Below are 6,487 nucleotides of genomic sequence, written 5' to 3'. Positions count from 1 at the left end.
AGCGTGACTGCAGCTGAGTGGGCAAGAGCTGGGGGTGGGCGGAGGGAGGCACAGTCATAAATTTGCTCCAACATGCTAAGACATATTCAGCACTGCCTAAGGATCTTGACCCTGAACCATCACTACCCCGACCCTTCCCCCACTAAACTTTAATTCTAGGGACTCCCCCCATTACAATAAATGCCAGAACTGCTAATGCCAAAACCATGTTATTTGTATAGATTTGCATTTTGTATTTTATCTCTTTAATCTTAAATGTCTGCAACCTCTCTTAGTCCTCTGTTTCGCCTGGGTATCCACCCTTCCACTTCTGAGTTTTCCAGGGACCCCAGGTCTTTGTGGCATGGAGGAAGGGTAGCTGGAGAGTGGGTGGCCAGGGTCATCGTCATTGTCCCAGGGAAGTAGCAGCTTAGGGTAGAGCATCTAGGAAAGAGAGGACCCCCGTGAAAAACTGTCGCTGGAATCTACATTACTGAGCACCCTCCTCTGAGCTTCTGGCTGGGGCTCCCAAGGTGAATGAGACTGTCCCTACCTTCTTGGGGTCCTTGCCCTCTGAAGGTCTTAGCCAGGGGTGGGGTGGGATGGGGGATAGTTAGATAGAAAGAGAGATAAACACATACACAGAAAATTCTGATATATGTACAGTATATTCTTTGGGATTCTCTGGCAGCTGGCACTGTGAGATGGAAGAGGGATATGTAACCCCCAGGGCTACAGAATTCAGCAGGCTACTATCTAACAGCAGAGGACTGTGCAAATCAGTTAACCACCTTTCAGGCCTTGAAAAGCACTGGGCTCAATACATGTTTTGAAATGAATGCACTTCAGTTTCCTGCCAAGCTTTCTCTCCTGTACTAAGTCTCTGACCCTCCCCTCAGCAGCACTCACCCGACCTTACTGTCAAGTGTGTCACCAAATCATATCCTGAAAGGAGGATCATACCAGCTAATAGATGTGACCTTCACTGCACAGCTAATGTAATGGTCATTAAAATGTTTCACAAATATAAGTTGTTACTACTATTTGTGATGGCTGATCAATGGCTAGGGTTGCCAACTTAGCAAATAAAAACCCAGGACACCCAATTGAATTTGAATTTCAGAGGCAAATTTTTACCTCTATCCTCAGCGTATTTCAACTAAGCCTGAGAATTAAACCAACATAAGACAGGTGAACAGGAGAAAAGCAGACAAATTTATGTAAGTTTTACGAGAAGCAGGAGGTCTCATGAGGAAATGGAAACGCAAAGAAATGGCAAAACCTGTGTACTTTTTATATTAAGTTGAACCGAGAGGCTATTGTGGAAAAGTAACCAAACTATATGAGGGGGTGGGGGTGGGCAGCTAAAGGAAGGTGAGAGTTATTTTAACAAGCTTTAACTAACCTTGGAAAAATGTTTTTTTTTTTTTTTTTCTTGGCACAGAGAGGACATCTTTCACATGGGAGTTTTTGTCTCTTGTTTTCAGGAGGAAAAGGGGAGATTAGAATGTCTTTCTTATCAGATGCTATAGGCATAAAAAATTAAAAAATAAGGGATTGTAAGCTGACAAGATCTAAGGGTTGCCTTGCCAAACAAATAAACAAAAAAATGTCTTTCTTGCACCTACTGGTTTTCAAGTGCCTTTAGCTCAAAATAATCCTTATGTCAAAAGTGGTTTATGTTGGGGTGGCATATTCTGCCAAACTTAAGGACATATTTATACCAAAATACTGTTTTTTATCTGAAATGCAAATTTAACTGCGCATCTTGGATTTATCTGGAAACCTTATTGATGACAGTTTATCGACGAGCTGGAATGACAGAGATGTGGGGCCCGGAAATGGCTCTGCAAAGGCTGTCTAGAACTGAATCGAACGTGAGGGTGAGTGTCAAGACTCCCACTGGGGCTGCGGGATTGTTGCTGAACCATCATCTTAGATCTTTATTTCTTAGTGAATCCCTCAAACTTGGGCCTTCTTGAGGCTTCTGGTCAGTCTCTCTTCCCTCAAGGTCTGGACATCCTGTTCTCCCAGAACCTGCCTGGATGCTGCCCTCAGCGAGATCCCAGGCTCATTGAGGATGTAATGAGTAATAATATTAATACCACTTATTATGTTCCCACTGAGAATCATGTGCCATGCTGGGTGCTCTAGGGAGATGAGCTAACAAATCCACATGATTGGTTGAAACCCGAAGTCCAGCTCTCTTTCGTTGTGCCATGTGATGGCCTGTTCAAAGGTTCAAGCATCGGGATGGTAAATGAGGACGCAGGAGTGGACAAGCGGAATCCTGAAGTGGCCTCCCACCGTGTTTCAGCACTGCGTCAGAACCCATTGAATGGTCATGAAAATATTGTGAAGTTCATTTTCTAGAAGACTCTGGAAGTTAAGTTTCTTGCCTAAGGTCACACAAATTAAGTGGTGGAGCAGGGATTTGAACTCAGGTCTGTCTCACTCAAGCCTAAGTAATTTTACCTCCTTCGTGTGTATGCCTTGAGGGATGACATGTGTGTGCGTGTGCATGTGCAGCACACATGAACGTTCAGTTACTTCCTAGCTTCAGAGTAGGGCTTTCCCATCCTCTACAGCCCTTTCTCTTTCAGGATAGGTCTGGGCCCTTGGACATGGTCACACTCCAGTGGTGCTGGCCTGGGCTGGCTTTCGCAGCAGCCTGTACCGTCTGCCCACTGACCCTCCGTCAGCAGCTTCTCTTGACCTTGCCTTCCCTGTCAGAACCAGGGTCTCTAGAAAGGGCAGGCAGTTGGTTCCCAGGCCCTTGGCCTTAGGCAGGAGAGATGGGGGCGTGGATGGTGAGGGAGTAGTGCTGACCAACACCACGAATGTCTTGATCTCTGGTTCACTTGTTCTCTCTGGAATCTCTGAAATCAAACAGTATTAAAGCTGGAAGGGACCTTAGAAACCATCTAGTCTTATCTCCTCATTTTACAGAGAGGAACGGAGGCCCAGAAAGCAGAAAAACGACTTGTTAGGTTTGCTCGTCAAGCCAACAGTACAGAGGTTAGAACTCAGGTTTCCCACGTCCAGGTCCAGCACTCTCCATAGTCACACTCATGCTTGTGGACTGGCATTTGTCCTGGCCTATTAGGACTCAGAGGAAACTTAGGTTAGGGAAAGGGCTGGGAACTCTAGTGAAAGGCTAAAGCATTTCCACTCAAATCAACAGAGAAAAGAGAATGTTCAATAAATGACAATAGGGTGTCCGGATTCTTTTTGAAGGGGGAGAGCAGGTAATAAAGATTGGGTTAAAACTACTTCAAAGATTTACATGTAATTAATAATACCATGGAAGTTCTGTAAGAAAGTATGGATGAGTTGATTTATAATTTTGGAATAGGAAGGCTTTTCTAATCAGAACAGAAAACCCAGGAGTCATGAAGGAAAAGACTGATGCATTCAACCACACGACAATTTAAAAAAAACTTCGATATAATTATCATTTAAAAATGTTACTCCCATAAACGAGAAAATATATGTCAAAGCGATATTTCCTTAATTTACAGGGAAACTTATACAATACAAATGAATTTTTAAAAACAGCCTAGTCATCATAATATCTAATATTTAATGATAATTTGCTATGTGCTAGATGCTGTATTAAGCAGATAGATTATGTTGTTTAAATCTCACAGCGAATAACCCTATGAGATAACTGCTATTATTATCTCTGTTTTATAAATAAGGGCAAGGAATCAGTTTTAAAAGATAGTCAAAAAATATAGACAAGTAGTTTATTTAAAAAATCAATAAACTAATGAACATATAGTTATATTTATTTACTATAAAGCCAGTAAACGTGTAGAAAGATGCTTGATATCACTCGTAATTGAAGAACTAAAAGATAAAACTAGATTCTAGACAGCCCTTTTTCACCTCTCTGCTTGGCAAAAATGAAAACATTTGCCAATACACAAGCTGGTGATGTTGTGGAGAAACAATCTACTTTAAAACTGTTTTGAATTTTATCTTGGTATAAATTCATGTCACCAAAAAGTATACGTTTGAACTACATTAGTTCAGCTGCCTGATGCAAAAATGCCTTCAGGCCAGTTCTATTCAATGTTACACTCTTGCCATCTGTTGATATTTGGCAGAAGAAATGACCCTATGAGAAACATTACATTGTTTTTGTCCTGGAAAAACTACTAAAAGGCATTATCTACTATGGTAATCTATGTTCCTTATGTAAGGAAGGACCCACACAACAAATTACCTCTAGTATTTATTACCAGGAAAAAACTTTATCTCTTCTGAAGACTGATATGTTTTATTTTACTGGATAATGGTAATTATATCGCCCACTTTGCTTTTCTTTTTGCCTTGGCTGCTAGGAAGCTCAGAGCCATATTTAATGGTCCATTACAGCAACAACATACGAGGTAGTTGATGCCTAACTTCTTAACTCAATTTGACCTCATTTTAGCTCTCTTTCCTCCCCTCCACTTCAATTGGTTTCTCTCCTTCCACTTGCTTTTTAATTTTAATTCCATTTTAACAACATTATTGTAAGTGTGTATTTAATTGGAAGCTATCTCAAAATCTTTTGGAAGCAGGTGGGATTTAAGTAATAGATGCTCAAACCCCTCATTTAATAACTAAGAAAATTCCAGTCCTCTAAAAGTTGATGTACCCCAATCATTTGTTAGTTAGCATTTGTCTCTGTGCGTAGGTGACTCACACACCATTATATGCTCCTTAGAATTGTATCTGTCTTTGAGACCCTGGTAGCCACCTCTGAGCCAGATATGTGGTAGGGACTCAATAAACACATATTGGATGAAAATTGTAAGCACCGTGAGGAAAGGAACCGCTTTTGCATGAAATGAGGTCTGGCAGATAGTAGGTGCCTATAAGAACTGAATTAGTAACAGGGCATGGCTTCAGCCTCTGGCCTCACCCTACCACACTGGAAGGGCTCCATCGCTCAGGACTCGCAGGCCCAGAGTGAACAGTCTGTCTCTCACTCCACTCTGCCTTTACCTCTACCCTCTGGGTTGGCCCTCTCACCTGGTCCAGTCAGCTCCCACATCTTTTTGAATTTCACTCTGGGTGGAGACTGACATATCTATCCTCTGAGTCTGGGAGGGTAAGGAAATGGCATCACCTTTCGAACCCTGTGCAGCACTCAATGTGGCTGCTCCTTAGTGATAATTGGTGGTGATAATGATGACTAAGAAGAGCGAAAGGAGGACCTGAAGTCATGGCTTTCTCTGTCTTTATAACCTTCAACTGATATGTGTCCTCATACCCGTGGCTGGGCAGAGGAAACAGCAGAGGTTGACAACGTCGCTCTTTCTCCACTTTTCCATTCTTCCTTCTGTTCTGGGAGGCAAAGAGTGAGACATAGAGAGGGAGGTCAGAGGACCTGAACAGATATTCTCCCAAGAAAACATACAAATAGCCTATAGACATATGAAAAGATGCTCAACCTCATTAGATATTAGGAAAATGCAAATCAAAACCACAATGAGATACCATCTCACATCTACTAAAATGGCTGTTATCAACAGGACAAGTAGTAAAAAGTGTTGGAGAAGATGTGGGGAAAAAGGAACCTTATGCACTGCTGGTGGGACTGCAAATTGGTACAATCTTTATGGAAAACCATATGGAGATTCTTCAAAAAACTAGAATTTAATTATCATATGATCCAGCAATCCCTCTTCTGGATATTTACTCAAAAAACAACAGAAAACATTTATCTGAAAACATGTATGTACTCCGATGTTCTTAGCAGCGTTATTCATGGTGGCCAGGACATGGAAGCAACCAAAGTTTTCTATAATAGATGACTGGATAAAGGTGATGTGGTACATATATACAATGGAATATTACTCAGCTGTAAGAAAAGATGAAATACTGCCATTTATGATACATGGATAGATCTTGAGATAATCATGCTAAGCAGAATAAATCAGGCAGAAAAAGTTGAAAACCACATGATATCACTCATGTGGGATATAAATCTAAAAGCAACAAACAAAAATGACAAACAGACTTACGGACATGGACAATGGATTAGTGGTTACTGGGGCCAGGGGTGGGGTGGGGATGCAGATGGGGTAAAGGGATGAAATATTTGGTGACAGAAGGCTATCTAACTATGGGTGGTGAATGCACAATGCAATATATATGTGACATACTGTTGAACGGTACACTTGAAACCTACTGGGTCTATGGTCATGCCACCCTGAAGAAGCCCGATCCTCTCTGATCTTGAAGCTAAGCAGGGTTGGGCCTGGTTAGTACTTGGATGGGAGACCACCTAGGAAAACCAGGTGCTGTAGGCGTAAAAAATAAAAACTAAAGGATTGTAAACTGATAAGGTCCTTGCAATCTGTGAGGTCAACCAAGGGTTGCCTTGCCTTAAAAAAAAGAAAGAAAGAAACTTATTGGATTTTGTTCATCAATGTCACTCCATTCTCAGGGATTTTGTTTGTTTACTAATTAGACTTGTCTTAGCAGAGAAAATCAGTGATAAGAATTTTGA

At 41.5% G+C, this 6,487-nt stretch overlaps 1 pseudogene; it reads left to right on the top strand.

Moving 5' to 3' along the window:
- The first annotated feature begins 6,169 nt into the window (after positions 1-6,169).
- Positions 6,170-6,287, top strand: LOC118614768 (annotated as a pseudogene).
- The last annotated feature ends 200 nt before the right edge of the window (positions 6,288-6,487 follow it).

The sequence above is a fragment of the Rousettus aegyptiacus genome, unplaced genomic scaffold, assembly GCF_014176215.1.
Source record: "Rousettus aegyptiacus isolate mRouAeg1 unplaced genomic scaffold, mRouAeg1.p scaffold_m13_p_2, whole genome shotgun sequence".
NCBI lineage: Eukaryota > Metazoa > Chordata > Mammalia > Chiroptera > Pteropodidae > Rousettus > Rousettus aegyptiacus.
The sequence above is the reverse complement of the archived record's forward strand: the minus strand, read 5'-3'. Positions and strand labels throughout refer to the sequence as shown.